Below are 18870 nucleotides of genomic sequence, written 5' to 3' on the forward strand. Positions count from 1 at the left end.
TTGCAACGTGTTCTGTAAAGATTCTTTGTGAAGCTACTTGGATGCCACAGGTGTTCTCACACTTTCAAAAATTTTCCAAACATGTGATTTTACCTCACGACTTTTGTTTACGATTCACCTCATTACGTTTCACCTTATCTTCTGCAAAGAATTGGATATTTCGAAATCCTAATCTTTTGTTAAAGCCTCCTTCTACTTTGTTCCTTGTTCCTCTTGGGAACACTCATTCATGTGATGTATCTCAGGGATTTTACAAGGTAACTGTTACACATCGGTTCAATATCTGTCACACATTGTAATAGCAACATGCCTATGTATTCTTACAGAACTGTAGGTTCCTTCGAAAGAAATATAATTGTGACAGTTATCAAACATATGCAGCTCGAAGCCAGTATTTTTGAATTTATTTCTTATTTATTTTATGAAATTTTAACTAACTCGGCGATTTATAAGCGATGTTTTCCCACTCAGGAAAAGTAAGATATTTATATCTTAAATTTTATCAGGAAATTCAGATATTTAAAAGAAATGAGTTGGCATTATCTGAAATAAATTAGTCTTATCCTCCGCAAAACGTAAATAATTTACTTTTTCTTTCAAACTTAATATTAGTAATTAAAAAATTAAGGAATTTAATTAAATGAACGGAACTTTCATTTTCATTATTATTAATTACTAGTGGCAAATAAAATCGTGAATATCCGATTTTTTCCTATTTGCTTTAATTTAAATTATGACTTTTATATTATTTTTGTACTTAAATAATACTTTTATGTCACTTTTTTACCATCACTTCCCCCGAATTTTCAGAAAAATACATTGCAAAATAATAATTCCAATCCAAAATCCAATAGAAATTAGAATTTTGTACAACCTTAAGTTTCAATGGTCTTCTAAAATACGAGAATTTTTTTTTTTTTTTTTTTTTTTTTAGTTCCATAAAGTTTCCCCGCACAACTTATCACTAACGGCAAACGATTTTGATGCCAAACGATCTCTTTTTAAAAAACTGCAACTTGAAGAAAAAAATCTGTATGTACAGCATAATTAATTATAGGTTTATGAAAAAGGGTCATAAATTTCATTTTAAATCTTCATACTCAAACAGAGGCACGTTTACTTTAAAAAAATTAATTAAGTATGCGCTTTTGAGAGCGTGCAGCCCCATGCTTTGCTATTTGTTGTACCTTAATTAAACTGCTCTATGTATAATGAGTAAAAATGCCATCTATTTAAATTACAATAAACAAGTAAAATAAACAGTATAGAATAAGTTCCTAAAGTTTCACCAGTTTCAAAACTTCATTTTAAAATGCATAATATAGTAACTTTAATTTAGTTATGTATAAGATATTTTTGTTATTGTATCCTTTCTGGTGTGGATCCCTCTTTACCGAAATATTAATCCTCGATTGGTCCTCTCCACGCCCCCCCCCCCGAAAATATTGTGGTTTTCACTATTTATCCCACGAATTTACCCTTTTTACTTCTTTGTACGGGGTAAAAAGTTCTTGGAAGTCTTCGAAAGTATGGCAATTGTGAAAAATTTCGGGTATCATATTTCAATAGAAATATCGTTTTGACCACGCCTGAATATATTTTACACATTTTTTTGCGAGATGTCTGTACATATGGATAGAATAAAGGATTTTTTCCCCAAAATGGATTTAAAATTGATTTTTCATGACAACTGTATGTAGGTATGAATTATGTCATATGTCTCAAAATGATTACCTGACCTTTACTTTCGCTACCATTAGTTGTAGTCATGCACTTCCAATCACAGAATTGCTACTCTAACTTTTCAAATGGTCTCCCCCTTGCTATACATATATTTGGGAAAGTTTTATACTCATTACAAGAAGAAAAAATTAAAAGAAGTTTGACTTTTTTATGACAAAAACTGACCAGAATATCTTCAAATATTTTATTTCATTTTCAACCTGCCTTGAGGGATCGATTAATTAAGTTTGAATAATTCAAAAAATTAAGTTTAAGGAAGGGCAGCAAAAAGTGTGTATAATTTAATAGATAGGACAAGGAAGTCAAATGTGTCCACATCAGATTTTTTTTAATTTTCACAACCATGTTAGGAACTTCTACCCCAACAACGGCAAACCACAAAATATTTGTGGAAAGGATACATTTTTTAGGTTTGATTTCGTTTATTTGAGTTACTTAACTGCAGAGTACACAAGGATTTTTTTCCCTAAGTAGACAGATGCCATCCTGGAAGTCTTTTTAAGGGGTATCAGCAACCCCTATACCGACAACGTTAATTTGGCCATTTTCGATGTACCTTTTCTCAAAACCTGCTGTAGATAAACGCTTGAAATTTTTTTGCGTAATTAAAGTATACCTACCTGATTACACTGAAATGAACTTTTGAAATATTTTGATTTTTAGAGTAATTTACAGAATATTTTGTTAGGCATAGTAAAATTTAGCACTTTTCTCACACACACAAAAAAAAATAAAAATTTTGTCTTAGTTTATCACAAAAAGCTCATTTCAGTAAATATTACGAAACCTAATAAAATAAGCCATAAAAGTTTTAGATACCTGTGACCAGTAGTTCCTGAGAAAAGGTACATCGAGTATAAAAAAAAAATCACGTTTGGAGAAAAACGTATTTTTATGTAAAAATTCTCATTTATCAAAGCATTCGATGACAAATAAAAACTAGATTTTTTTTTACAGTTCTAATTTTCATAGAGATTAAAGAATGGTATTTTTAGAAAGATAAAAGTGTAGACAATTTGAAAATGAAAAAATCAGAAATCACAATTTTTTAGAGATTTTTGGGGTTCTAACACCCCTGGCTCGTATTCACATTAAAACTGAGGAAAACTATGAAAAGGCCCACGTGACCAGCCTGTTCTCTTGCAGGTATGAACAGAGGTCGAACCTCCACTGTTTGGCAACTTAACCGCTCACCCGATGGTGGGTCGTGATACATTTTTACAGGAATTTCTAAAGTAAACTGGATCGTATTTACGTTATGCATGACAAAACCACGAAAACTCCCATGCAGCCAGCCTGTCTAGCGAGATTTGAAAACAGGTTGAACTACCAGCGTTCATCAGTTTCACAGCTGTACCCTGAAGATTAATGAGTATAATGTTTAAGTACCTCTGTGATTCTGTAACAGAAGCTCCCAGCATATTCAATCAATTGTGCAAAATCGTGAAAACGCTGCTTTCCTTAAGATGTAACGAGCAACTGAAATAGCTAAAAACTCGATACATTTGAAACAGTCCATTAAATATTACCGTAAAGAAACATTTTAAGTGATACACACAGTTAAAATGGCAGACCAAAACTCCCGTGGAAAGAAAAATTAACAGTTCATTGGAGCAACTTGCAGAGAGAACATTGGACCAACTATTGACGGAACCCGACGACATTCGATGAAATTAAAAATGCAAAGTCTACCTATTGACATTGTGAAAGATAGTTAAGGTATTTTATATTTGTCATTCAATGTTGGATCATAGCTTATTAGGAAGCTAAGTTCTTGATATGAAGAGGCGCCCGATCTTTGAAGGAAGTTCTACGAAACTGTAATTACCAGATTTTCCAGCATATCTCTCCCTTTTCTGTAACTTATTTACTAATTTATTTACTAACTAAATAAAAGAACGTGGAAACAAGACTGCAGTTAAAAATTAAGTATTTATATGGCGAAGTATCACAAGTGGCTTTTTTCTGTTACCATGATATAAGAAAGTCATAATATAAGATGAGGATAGTGGTGTTCCTTACATCAGGAATTTTGCTATAGAACTTTTAGGCTAACACAGCCATATAACTCTGTAATTTAAGGAGTTTTAAACTTACGGTGAATTGCCGAGTTGTTAAACCAGCTACATTTCACCACTTAAATAAACCGGCGACAATTCACCACTTGCCCGAATACAATATTTTGGAGAATTTGAACTTTTTCAGTGGAGGTTTTACATGTATATATCCCCAGACAGGAGAGGCATAGGTAAGTATAAGATGTAACATGGCCTTGTAAATGAGTACTTTTACTGTCAATAGAAAAACGCTGTTGCAAGCAACTAATGGGGCATGTGTAAGTTTGCGCACTTGGAACAGTCAGAGTAGCATTTATACCCCTTTCTGTAATTATGGCAAAGCCTCGAGAACTATCTGCCTAAGGGAGGGATGCCTTTGTGGAGGACTTTCTAAAGGAAACTGGTTCGTATACACATTACATTTGGGGAAAAACACGAACACGTCCATGCAGCAAGCCCGTTCGTGGGATTCGAAACTTGGACTGAACTACCAGTGTTTGGCGACTTTACTGCTCGGCTGCTGGTGGGTCTGTTTCAATCGGACTCGCCCAGTAATACTCTTACTATGATTTAACTACAAACTTAAAACTTCACTACGCCACTTACAAGTAACTGCTTTTCGTTCCTCATGCTGTTATTCAATGGAACTATTTGATTCGAAACTAAAAAATATTCTAAAATAGTTTACTTCTGAATCATACTGCAATAGAGATTAATTAAAACACGAGATACCCTGAACGAAGGATTTTCTCCTGTTGACACTAATAAAGTCTTTTAAAAATTTTATAGTTACCATCAAAGAAGACATATCGTTGTTAGAAACAACATTAATAGCTTTCATTTCATCCTTCTGTCAGTTATAAAATAGCATGGATTTTCTAGAAATTCAATATTCAAGTCACCTTCTTGACTATCAATAAAACCAAAGGTTCAATTTTTTAAGATTCCATTTCTGACTTTCATTCCTCGGGAATTTACAACACAACGTGTCGCTGTGGTTTTTAAATTTTCGTTACTATTTCTGCCGATAGATGGCGCTAGCTTCTCGTTCGCTTTACTCCTTTCGGATATAAATACAATCGTGGCTTTCCCTTTGTTTCAGATTTCTTTGCTCCTGATGAAGCTGCAACTGTTGAAATCCATAGTCTTGACTAAAATCCATGCCAAACACAGCGTTGTTGCTTTACCTAATTTTATGTTTTACTTCATCATTTCTTATCTGTCTTGAAATAAAAACTAATTCAAAATTCAAGCTTTGAGATGCACATGTACTCTAAATTTGGTTGGCTCTACATGCTGTGTTTCTGAAATGTGAGGAATATACATATATGCAGATTCTTTGTTATTTAATAATACACTATGAAGGATTTCAAGCAAAATTGTACATTTTACAACAATTATGAGACATAGTCTTACCTTACTTAAGTAAGTCATTGATACAGGAAGAAGAAAAGGCTTACCTAGAAAAGAAAGAAAAACAAAATTAGTAATGCCAGAATAAAAGACACTCTAAATACAATTAATCATGAATTACACACATTCTTGCTTTTAAAGGTGAGATAACTGCTTATATAATCTTAGAAAATCTCAAAACTTTAACTGTAACTAATGCAATTTTAGTTATCTGAATTTTAAATTCAGAGGCGTCAAATATTCGACAAAAATGCAGCGATTTTCGAAAATCCACCAAAAATTCAGAAAGTAAGTTGCTTCTCTTTTACACAAATTTTGTTTAAAAGAATATTATCCTCTCAATGGAAAAGTGCAAACACTAAAATACTGCGATTTTTAGTTTGCTTGTTAAACAAAGATATGTGTGAAAAAACATTTCAACAGTAAATTTGTAGAGACATTAAGTTAATTGGAAAAGCCAAAGAGATTTATTTATTTATTATTATTGCACCTGCTTCACCCCTCAATGGGCACTACAAGTCAGTCATGTTATTCTGATCATTGCTACAGCAACCTATTTTGGTTGTTTATCTTTTCAACCTTATTAAAGATAAACAGATTTAACAACAGTTATTACTTTTGTTGAGTGCTCCAACTTACAATTTTTTGGGAATGTTAGTATAAAATTAGCAAAAAGGGTTAGTTAGCTTACAGATATTTATATATATACATGAGTTGAGGCTTGCTGCCTTTACATTTCGTCAGGTGCTTAGACCTGGTTATCTGCTATGATTATGTTTCTCTTAGAATAAACATACTGAAAAAAGAGAAACGCGTTCACCGGGAATCGAACCACTCACCTCTGGAATACCAGCCCACTGTGCAGAACCACTACACCATGAAGGCATGCTAGGAAGACGGGAGAAATACCTTACATACTCTCCCTTTTAAAGGGCGACTGGGGATTTTAGGAGACCCAATCGCCAAATCTTGGGTAAGGAGAATTATCATCCACAACCCTTTTAGTTCGGGCGTCACTGTAGAGATATTAAGTTAATTGGAAAAGCCAGACAGATGAAAAATAGCAAACGCCTTCGCCGGGAATCGAACCACGGACCTCTGGAATACCGGCCCAGTGTGCAGAACCACTACACCACGAAGGCGGGAGAAATACCTTAAAAATTTAAAAAAAATTTCTAAAGAATTTTGAAAAAAATGCTTCACCACATTGTCGTTGTTGTCATCCAAAAATAGTGTGTGTGCAAAATTTGAGCTGGATATCTAATCTAAAGAAGCTTAAAAACCGATGACGATTTTTGCACCATAATGACAAAAGTAGTACAGTCCAAAGTCGTTAATCCGGACTCATCGGGACTTCGGCGATTCCGGATTATCAATTTTTCCGGATTATAGATCATCAGTTTAAATCTGTTAAGATGGCATGCAAAAATTATAAAATTAAAAATATGAAACCGTAATTTATGAAATAAAGAACAATTATGATCTAAAGGGTATCAAAATTTACAAAGCTTAATATTTGTTTGTCTACTTTACTTTCTTCGCTATCGGAAGCGAATTACAATGACGAGGAATTTGATTTAAATCATATCAAAGACAGAGTACATCGAGATGAAATACTACATTTAGTAAGGAATTATAAGCCAAATAAAATAAAAACATCTGCCCTGAAGATAAGGATACTGCTGACAGATCAATTTCCAATTCGTTGCGTGTCGCTGCGTCCCCCCGCCGCAAAGCAATGCGAAATTGATAAACAGATTTCGGAATGGTTAGATAAACAAGGGATATGCCTTTAACCATTTTTTGCAGCAATCCCACTTTTTGTTTAATGGTCTTGGAAACATACTTTAGCTTTGTACATCCTTTACATATTAGTAAATATATATCGGAAATTCTATTTGACATAATCGAATGTTCAAGCTTACTTTTATAAAATTGCTCTAACAGTCTGCAAAAAATAATAAGCCGGATCCAATTCGAAGATTAAGGAACAACACAATCTGAAACATTAACTGAATTAGATAATTTTAGCTTAGCTTATACTGTCCGTTATACATTAAACGCGCATGCGTAAACGTATTTTGGGCATGCGGACACGCATATTCGCAGCCGTAAAGGTCTTATGCGCATGCGTCGCGCAGAAAGAAACAAGACATGAGTGCATTATAACAAGCATGGTTTACAATGCATGGTTTGTGAAGCATGATTTACAATGCAACCTTCGCATTTAAATAGTTTTTTAATCACTGAATTTAATTCAGTTTTGATAGAGTTTATGAGTTCTTTAAAAAGTTCATCATCATCACTTGCCGCATCCGAACAATTGTTTTTACATTTGATTTGCAACAGTAAAATAATTTCAAAAATACTTTTATATAAAGTATTAGATACATCAGGAATAATTTCTTTCAATTTTTTTTTAAATATCATAGTTTACTTTTAGGTACGTAGGTTTTAGTTTAAAAGAATTTTCATCTTGTTTAAAAACTTGTTGAAAAATACACTCACCTTCTTTGTTGAAAACTACCCACTCATTATTGCAAATGATGCTGGCAGTCGTATAGACAAGATTAAATTCATATATTTTTGAGGAAAATTCTTGCCATGTTGCATGAGTTATAACAACACCACGTGTACTAGGGTATAATATTTTATTTTGTTCCACACATTCACGTAGATGAATGTTCATTCTGTTTTCAAACTGATTTATGGACACAAAATATCCCCAACCTAGAGTCCACTGTGCAATCAGCTTCGAACTTTCTTTTTTCTGTTCTCGATTATTCGGCATGAAGATATTTTCAGGAACAGATTTCATATAGTGGGCAAACCAGTCATCCTCTTGAAGTTCATCCTCATTATCTTCCAAGCGTCGTTTTTTAATTTTTGAAATTTTTATATTACGGAATGTGACACTAATTCTAGGATCTTTAACGTCAGGTTGAGAGGGTAATTCGTGCATCCAAAATTGATTCGTTGGTGGTTTCATTACAAGGAGAGATCCATGTGTTAAGTCCACGCTTCGAGATGTGAAATTTCACCTGCTAAATACCATTTGACGTTTTCTACCTAAACTGATGATAGGTATATCACTTCAGGTTCGAGACAAGTTTCATTGTCTTTATGCAGTGAAATTTTAGCAACTCCGTCAGGATAATAGTTTAATAAAGCAAAATTATATTTTTTGCCAGTTATCATTTCAACATAATCTTTTACATTTAGAAGAGTTTGAGTCCATGGTTCTGCACAAATGCTCGTTCCAGAGAATTCGTAACTAAGTCCTTTATCACCAAAACCGAGTACTTTTCTTCGTGGAATATACTAACTCCCATTAATTTCAATACTAATATTTTTAAAATCATAATTTGATAGTTCATCTAGCAAAATATCAGCTTCGTTTCATGAATAAAATTCTTCGTATAATTCCAAATTTAACTCTGTATCACATATATTCCTCATATTCGCTTTTGAATCTAACGACAATTCTGAATGATATAGAAATACGTAGCATTCTTAAATAGCAAAAATTATCTAAAAAATACATTAGCGAAATGATTTCTTCACTCTGATACAATAGCATTCATGTCTTGTTTGTGAAGCCAGTCTATCGGGCGTCGTATGTGTAAAAGTAATCTTCTGTTACCATGAAAAGACTAAGCGCTGCATCAGAAAAGTGCACATTGCGTTATCATGGTAAGATGGGTTAATGGAAAACTCTGATAATCACTGAAAACCTATTTGAAAGAGTTTTTATTCTTAAGTTTGACATTACTTACACACGTACATATAAGGTAAAGGATAATTTATCCTTAAGATTATTTTTATTTAAGATTTATTATTAAGATATTAACAATGTGGTTGATGGGAAAATTTGTTCCATGTGAATTAAATAGTGCAAGATATGAACCTCTTTCTCTCAATAGTTAATTATTCAATTGTAAGACAATTAAAATTTAAATATATATGCATATAGTACATGTAATGATTAATACTACACTGATTAATGTAAATAACTGATGATATGTGTATTAACATAGTGAATGTACACTTTTATGAAGTTCTAAGCATTACTTTAAATATCATTCATAAAACTTTTATCTCATATATACAAACATGACAATATCTATTGAGTTTTCGTTTGTTCTTCGGAATGTATGAAAGTTTAAATATTTTTGTTTTAATTTAATGTAGGTTAAGATTAATTAAGATTAGAGTAAAATATCTGTATCTTTCTTCATTTCAATCGGTAATATCTGTATCTTTCTTCATTTCAATCGGTAATATCTGTATGCTGGTAAAGTATGTTCGTAAGAGTTATACTGTGTCACATTTTTGACAATCTTTCATTCATATTAGCTAATAAGAGAATTATTGAAATTAGTAAAGTAATGATAATCAACGTTATTGGAAGAAAACTCTAAAAGCATTTAAATTTCCAGAAATATATCAAAGTTCCTTTTCTTAAAAACAGCAGGTGTATCGCTGTTTTTATTTCTATTTCGTTAAAAGCTGAACTTGTAAAATAAAAATTTTCTATTAATGTAAGGTAAACAAAAAAATCAAGAGACAATCCGTATCATTAATGAAATTGAAGTCTTACATCGGATTAAAAAGAAATATTCTGAATCTAAATGTTTATGTCTATTTAGCACAAAATGTGTTTATTTGTCTTATAAATTTAACTAAAACCATACTTATAACAGTATATTGCCTTTAAACTGGGTAAAAATGTTAAGTATATTTTCTGATGGTATTGATATACTTGCCAAAGAAGTTCTAGAAACCTCAAATGTCGAAAGAGCATATGATAAGAATCTCCTTTCCTATCGCTACGTCAGTTACAGGTTAAGGGGTGGCTTGAATGGATAAAGGTAATGTTTGTGCAAAAATATAGTAGTTCTATTTTGAAATGAGAAATAATTCGCTTTTTGTCAATTAAGGAAACTTGTGGTATTATTAACCAGAATGTCAGTGAAAGACATTGCGTTTGCATAGTGAATTATGAAGGTACTGAAAGGTAGCAAAGAAGGTGAATGAAAGAATTAATTTGAACAAATAAGGTAAGGCTATCATTAAAAGAAAAAACTGTTTAAATGATGTATGTTAGACTTAAAAGTAAGATGTTAAAATTTAAAAAGATGTAACAGAGTAAAACCAAAGAATACTGGTAATTCCCATCTGGAAAACAGTAATTTGAGTACGATATTGAAAAAGTTGGTTTTAAGAATTTCTTTATGCATGTGATGCAAAACAATTGCTAGTTTATCATGAGTGCTGACATAGATGCAATTAGTGCAGGAAAAATAGTAAAATTAGTATAGTTAGTGTCTCTAAAACATGAAAAAATAATAGTGTGAGCAGTGTAAATTCATTTGAAGTACTGAAATATGACATAGACTAAATATCAGAAAATGTAAGAAATATTTTGGTATGTGTGGATGAAACACTGAACGTGGTTGTAAAATTAGAAATGAAAATTATCAACACACTTAAAGGTAATCGGGATTTAAAACTAAACATGATGTTAGAAACTTTGAAGACCATAAAACTATATGAGAAAGAAATAAATTTAGATATAAATGGTATTAAACTGTAAAGTTGTGAATGGAAATTTCTCAGTAAAATCTGTAGATGATCTATTATGATTGGAGAATAAAACAAGTATTTTAAAAATTGTAAGGAAATATTTGAATATGGAGTAAATGAAAACAATCCATATCGTTAAATTGAATAGAAAGGGATAAAATGTTGGAATTACAAATGATGAGACAGAAATAAAAACACTATAATAAATAAGTTAAACTAGAATGTGTGATGACGTTGCCTTTGGCCCCGCCCTCTGTGTGACGTCATTGATCACGCCCCTGACCCACTGACCCACCTGCAGCAGAACTGTCATTTTTATACTACTGACAAACACCACGTACGAAGTAAATAAAAGCAAATAAAAAATTGTTGCGACAGAGATGCGTCACAAAATGAAGCGAAGTGATAAATGAGGGAAAATGCAACAGGTCATATAGCAAACAATACCAAAAACTGAAATTTTGGAAATTTAAAGCACATATACAAGTACAATTTCGCACTATATTTATACCGCGCGAAAGACGTTAACACGCCATCTTAAAAAAAATGACACGAATACTCACAGAAGAAGCAATCAAAGCTATTAAAAACATCATTTAAGAAGGAAAAAAAAGAAAGAAAAAAAAAAAAAAAAACAAGTGGGAAATGCATAATAAACAACCAATTAGCCAAGAAACTAAACAATCGCTTTAAGAAACCAAAACCTTCACCTTCCTAATGAAGGCTGAAAGTCAATAAAGCGAAACTTCCATTCTTTATTCTTTTTATTCCTTGAATTTCCTTAATCGTTTTTATGCTCCGTTAGCTGCGATTATACGCTTTCATTAAGGAAGTAAAAAATAGTAAATAAAGAAGTGGCATCACTGCAGATTCGCTCGCAATTTGAACTGAAGCTAGCTATTCGAATGTTACGAAAAGCGCTGCAATTTGTTGCGAGTTTCCTATATGTAGAACAAAAATGTTTTAAAAAGGTAAAATTTAGCAATAATTAAATAAAATAAATTTGCCGCGAAGAAAATAAAATGACACATGGTTTAAAAATTAAGAAATCTCAGGTAAAATCAAACGATTTCGTACTCTGGAAGGAAATATATTATATTACAAATATCTTTTATTAATTAACAGCAACATTTAAAGGATTAGTAAAATTTGTTTAAAAATATGAAGCTTTTAGATTTTAAATTACAATAACTTAAAAGAAGCGTTTCTCAAAAGGGCGACTTAGGATATACAGGGTGTTTATAAAGAAGTCCCGGACCCATTTTGATGTTTAATAATTCATAAAATAATAAAAATAGGTTAAAATTAATAACATAAATGGTTAGATAGACTCAAAAAGTTTCATGACCCTTGTCAATGAACTTCCACGTGAGCCCCGCCCCCTTCATCGCACGGAGAATATCAAGTCAATATTCAATTTCACGCCAGGTACCGGCAAGCATGTCGGCATCCACAGAGGCTATTGCGGTTGTAATTCTGGCTTTTAGGTCATCCATGTTCGACACTCTCCTCCTGTAAACATCGTCCTTTATGAATCCCTAAAGGAAAAAGTCCATAACATTGCAATAGTTGCCAAAAACAAAAGAGAGAAAAATGCAATTAAAAAGCAGACGATATTTAGACTGGAAAACGAAATGATCTGAAATTAACCCCACGCGCAGACGATATTTACAAAAGTAAAGATATTCAAACCTGAAAAGGAAAATATATAAGTTATTCCATCAATAAATGCCGTAAGTTTGTTTATATCTTCATTATTTATAAGTTATTAAACATCAAAATGTGTCCGGGACTTTATAAACACCCTGTATATTAGATTTATGTACAGCATTATTCTAACATAGGTATTTTGACATAAAATCGAACTTTTTTTGAAATAACATACCATTTTTCTCCATATTCCGATTCTACGACTCATATTATGCCTAAAGGCTAAATTTTCTAATTTTTGCTGAGAAATTTATGGAGAAATTTAAAATTTACTTTGGCGCATTTTTTCAGTTTGCACCAAGAATAATTCATTTGGCGAAATTCTTAATTTATAGTAACCTACTTTCTTTCTTTTTTTCTTCCCCCCCCCCCATTTATGCATGAGCGGAAAAAAGGGCCATCGTTCATTCTTTCAAATAACATTAACAAAGTGCACATATTCATTTGGCGAAATTCTTAATTTATAGTAACCTATGTACTTTCCTTTTTTTTTTTTTTTTTTCATTGACGCATGAGCGGAAAAAAGGGCAATCGTTCATTCTTTCAAATAACATTAACAAAGTGCACATATTCATTTAGCGAAATTCTTAATTTATAGTAACCTACTTACTTTCCTTTTTTTTTTTTCATTGATGCATGAGCGGAAAAAAGGGCAATCGTTCATTCTTTCAAATAACTTTAACAAAGTGCGTAAGCCACATTTTCGTTATTATCCCTTATAATAAATACGCCAAATTTCAAAAAACGCCAGAATGTAAATTCACGTATATCTTAAGAAATTTTAAATAAAAAACTCTAATTTTACGCAAATATGCTTAGAAATAGATCTACTTTAAGATGATGGTAAAAATTGTATAGCTTATTATTCAAACTTTTTTTCGAAAAATTTATAAAAATGATTTAAAAATACAAATTTTAAACATAAATCATAAAAAATGGGTGATTTTTATTTGAAATGAACCCAAATTTCGAAATGTGAAATGATGAATGAAATAAGTTTAATAAAAAAAGAGATATTAATAAATATATACCAAATTCAATTAACACTGAAGAGCTAAAATTTTGAGAGCTATATTTTTAAAAACTACTCATGCGATTTTTACAAAACATGGCAGTTTGGCATAATTTGAGTCGTTGAATCGAGTATGGAAAAAAAATGGCATGCCATTTCAGAAAGAGTCCGATTTTGTGTCAAAATACCTATATTAGTCCATGGTTCTGCACAAATGCTCGTTCCAGAGAATTCGTAACTAAGTCCTTTATCACCAAAACCGAGTACTTTTCTTCGTGGAACATACTGAGTCCCATTAATTTCAAAACTAATATTTTTAAAATCATAATTTGATAGTTCATCTAGCAAAATATCAGCTTCATTTCGTGAATAAAATTCTTCGTATAATTCCACATTTAACTCTGTATCACATATATTCCTCATATTCGCTTCTGAATCTAACGACAATTCTGAATGATATAGAAATACGTAGCATTCTTAAATAGCAAAAATTATCTAAAACATATATTAACGAAATGATTTCATCAACACTTATCGTAATACATTCTTGTCATGTCTTGTTTGTGAAGCCAGTCTTTCCGGCGTCATATGTGTAAAAATAATCATGATAGTATAGTGGGAAAGAGTTATAGTGTCCTAATGTTGTTATTCTGAACCTCGATATTACATATATGCATAAGGAGAATCTTAAAAGCATCATCCACTTATCATGATAGAGTAATGGAAAATTTCTAAAACTCTGATAATCATACGCGAAAGAATGTATTATCTTAAGGTTGTTGTTGCTATTCAAAATTTGACAGTACATACAGAAGTGAAGGAAGATCCTTGATAAGCGCTGTAGACTTCACGTTATCATGATAACGTGCAGCACTCATCAAGGGTCTTCCTTCACTTCTGTATGTATTGTCAAACTTGGAATAGCAACAACAACCTTAAGATAATACATTCTTTCGCGTATGATTATCAGAGTTTTAGAAATTTTCCATTACTCTATCATGATAAGTGGATGATGCTTTTAACATTCTCCTTATGCATATATGTAATATCGAGGTTCAGAATAACAACATTAGGACACTATAACTCTTTCCCACTATACTATCATGATTATTTTTACACATATGACGCCGGAAAGACTGGCTTCACAAACAAGACATGACAAGAATGTATTACGATAAGTGTTGATGAAATCATTTCGTTAATGTATGTTTTAGATAATTTTTGCTATTTAAGAATGCTACGTATTTCTATATCATTCAGAATTGTCGTTAGATTCAGAAGCGAATATGAGGAATATATGTGATACAGAGTTAAATGTGGAATTATACGAAGAATTTTATTCACGAAATGAAGCTGATATTTTGCTAGATGAACTATCAAATTATGATTTTAAAAATATTAGTTTTGAAATTAATGGGACTCAGTATGTTCCATGAAGAAAAGTACTCGGTTTTGGTGATAAAGGACTTAGTTACGAATTCTCTGGAACGAGCATTTGTGCAGAATCATGGACTCAAACTCTTCTAAATGTAAAAGATTATGTTGAAACGATAACTGGAAAAAAATATAATTTTGCTTTATTGAACTATTATCTTGACGGAGTGGCGAAAATTTCAACGCATAAAGACAATGAAACTTCTCTCGAACCTGAAAGTGATATACCTATCATCAGTTTAGGTGCAAAACGTCAAATGGTATTTACCAGGCGAAATTTCACATCTCGAAGCGTGGACTTAACTCATGGAACTCTCCTTGTAATGAAACCCCCAACGAATCAATTTTGGATGCACGGAATACCCTTTCAACCTGACGTTAAAGATCCTAGAATTAGTATCACATTCCGAAACATAAAAATTTCGAAAATTAAAAAACGACGCTTGGAAGATAATGAGGATGAACTTCCAGAGGATGACTGGTTTGCCCACTATATGAAGTCTGTTCCTGAAAATATCTTCATGCCGAATAATCGAGAACACAAAAAAGAAAGTTCGAAGTTGATTGCACAGTGGACTCTTGGTTGGGGATATTTTGTGTCCATAAATCAGTTTGAAAACAGAATGAACATTCATCTACGTGAATGTGTGGAACAAAATAAAATATTATACCCTACTACATGCGGTGTTGTTATAACTCCTGCAACATGGCAAGAATTTTCCTCAAAAATATATGAATTTAATCTTGTCTATACGACTGCCAGCATCATTTGCAATAATGAGTGGGTAGTTTTCAACAAAGAAGGTGAGTGTATCTTTCAACAAGTTTTTAAACAAGATGAAAATTCTTTTAAACTAAAACCTACATACCTAAAAGTAAACTGTGATATTTTAAAAAAATTGAAAGAAATTATTCCTGATGTATCTAATACTTTATATAAAAGTATTTTTGAAATTATTTTACCGTTGCAAATCAAATGTAAAAACAATTGTTCGGATATAGTAAGTGATGATGATGAACTTTTTAAAGAACTCATAAACTCTATCAAAACTGAATTAAATTCAGTGATTAAAAAACTATTTAAATGCGAAGGTTGTATTGTAAATCATCCTTCACAAACAAGACATGATTGCATTATAATAAGTGTTGAGGATAGAATTAAATATATTGGGGAAGATATATTTTTATGTATTAATTTTAAAAATATAAGAGCTTCTTTAAGGCAAAAAAAAATGTTTCATTTATTTTGTAATAGGTTTTTTGAATCGAAATGTTATGAAGATTATAAAAATGCACTAATATAAGTACAGCTATTCTATTTAAATTTCTGTCTTTGGTTGATGTTATGAGTATTTTTTTTTTCCTTGTATTTTTTTTAATAGAAATATATTGAAATTTTAGTTTTAATTTTAAAGCAAACATGTATATCAAATATCAGTAAATGGATATTGTTGTTAATTTGATATTAACTACTGAAAGAAAATTCTAAGTATATTTTATGTATAATACAGAAACTTGTTCTTTGGAAATAAATAAATGTATTTAAATAGAAGAGCTTCTTGGTGAAATGAATGTATTTTTATTTTTTATAACAATTTTTTTAAGCATTGTATGTTTACAGTGCAGTATATGCTTCAAGTGATTCACTCGTGTTGAAAATTTAAGAGTTTATGAAGCGATTATTCGCTGAACTTATGTGATGTATTTGTAAGGTTTCTTGAATAGGAGTAATCTGAAGAGATATTTGAAATCTCATGAAAGAAACATCAGATGTAGTGTATGTCCTAAGAAATTTAAGTTTGTAGTTTGAAAAGTCGCGCAGCTTCTCGTCTTAGAATTTTGTAGTGAATAATCACAAGTTCTTTTCATGTAAAAAGGATATGAAAACTTATAAAGTTACTTTTAAGAGTAAATCGTGATAAAAAATATTTAGTGAGCATAAGAATTTAAAACAATATGATTCTTTACATCGTATTGAATGTTCGGACATTTTTTCAAGTAAAACAGAATTTGAAGAAAATCTCACGAACCTTTTTTTTTTTTTTTTAAATATTGCTGGTGTCAAAAGAAACAGAAATATGCTGATGATGATGTTTTGAAACAGCATGATACTTCTCTTCTTATAAATTGCATCCATTGTTTACAAGTGTTTAAAAGAAAAAGTGATCTCTTACACCACATTCGAATGCGACATGGTTTGATACGAATCTTACAAAAACGAAGAAACGTTGATATCGCTAATACATGCAAGTCTTAATAGTATGTTCGCAATTGAATCGATTTGCTAGAACATAGAAAATGATCATGTCTTAGATGTACTTCTTGAATATATAAAATTGTAGTTAGTAGGGAAAAAATAAGTTATGATGTAGTTTTACACTGAGTTATGATATCGGTGTTTGAAATGGTAATCAATAGTTACATTTAAAATGTGTCGTGAGTGTAAAAATGCAGAAATAAAAGAGCTTTGGCGAATTTAATAAACGTCGTTCAATGTGGTTGATGGAAAAATTTGTTCCATGTGAATTAAATAGTGTAAGATATGAACCTCTTTCTCTCAATAGTTAATTATTCAATTGTAAGACAATTAAACTTTAAATATATATGCATATAGTATATGTAATGATTAATATTACATTGATTAATGTAAATAATTGATGATATGTGTATTAACATAGTGAATGTTCGCTTTTATGAAGTTCTAAGCATTACTTTAAATACCATTCATAAAACTTTTATCTCATATATACAAACATGACAATATCTATTGAGTTTTCGTTTATTCTTTGGAATGTATGAAAGTTTAAATATTTTTTTTTAATTTAATGTAGATTGGAGTAAAATATCTGTATCTTTCTTCATTTCAATCGGTAATATCTGTATGCTGGTAAAGGTACGTATGTTCGTGAGAATTATACTGTGTCACATTTTTGACAATCTTCTTTCATTCATATTAGCTAATAAGAGAATTATTGAAGTTAGTAAAGTAATGAAAATCAACGTTATTGAAAGAAAACTCTAAAAGCATTTACATTTCCAGAAATATATCAAAGTTCCTTTTCTTAAAAACAGCAGGTGCATCGTAGTTTTTATTTCTAAAGCTGAACTTGTAAAATAAAAATTTTCTATTAGTGTAAGGTAAACAAAAAGAAAATCAAGAGACAATCCGTATCATGAATGAAATTCAAGTCTTACATCGGATTAAAAAGAAATATTCTGAATCTAAATGTTTATGCCTATTTAGCACAAAATGCGTTTATTTGTGTTATAAATTTAACTAAAACCATTCTTATAACAGTATGTTGCCTTTAAACTGGGTAAAAGTGTTAAGTATATTTTCTGATGGTATTGATATACTTGTCAAAGAAGTTCTAGAAACCTCAAATGTCGAAAGAGCATATGATAAGAATCTCCTTTCCTATCGCTACGTCAGTTACAGGTTAAGGGGTGGCTTGAATGGATAAAGGTAATGTTTGTGCAAAAATATAGTAGTTCTATTTTGAAATGAGAAATAATTCGCTTTTTGTCAATTAAGGAAACTTGTGGTATTATTAACCAGAATGTCAGTGAAAGACATTGCGTTTGCATAGTGAATTATGAAGGTACTGAAAGGTAGCAAAGAAGGTGAATGAAAGAATTAATTTGAACAAATAAGGTAAGGCTATCATTAAAAGAAAAAACTGTTTAAAAGATGTATGTTAGAATTAAAAGTAAGATGTTAAAATTTAAAAAGATGTAACAGAGTAAAACCAAAGAATACTGGTAATTCCCATCTGGAAAACAGTAATTTGAGTACGATATTGAAAAAGTTGGTTTTAAGAATTTCTTTATGCATGTGATGCAAAACAATTGCTAGTTTATCATGAGTGCTGACATAGATGCAATTAGTGCAGGAAAAATAGTAAAATTAGTATA

General features: G+C 31.0%; 1 protein-coding gene across 2 annotated transcripts in view; it reads right to left on the reverse strand.

Annotated features, from left to right (window-relative positions):
* The window catches only part of LOC118203640 (macoilin-1), a 210542-nt gene that overhangs the window by 81463 nt on the left and 110209 nt on the right, over window positions 1-18870 (reverse strand). The window contains exon 2 of one of the 2 annotated variants that reach the window (XM_085827300.1): window positions 5217-5260. The exons of the other annotated variant lie outside the window; for it this stretch is intronic. The gene's annotated coding sequence lies outside the window, so the exon portion shown is untranslated. The remainder of the gene's footprint in view (window positions 1-5216; window positions 5261-18870) is intronic. 2 annotated transcript variants of the gene reach the window in all.

This window comes from Stegodyphus dumicola, chromosome 11 (assembly GCF_044657685.1).
Source record: "Stegodyphus dumicola isolate Sdum_Otavi_A_Nest chromosome 11, ASM4465768v1".
Lineage (NCBI taxonomy): Eukaryota > Metazoa > Arthropoda > Arachnida > Araneae > Eresidae > Stegodyphus > Stegodyphus dumicola.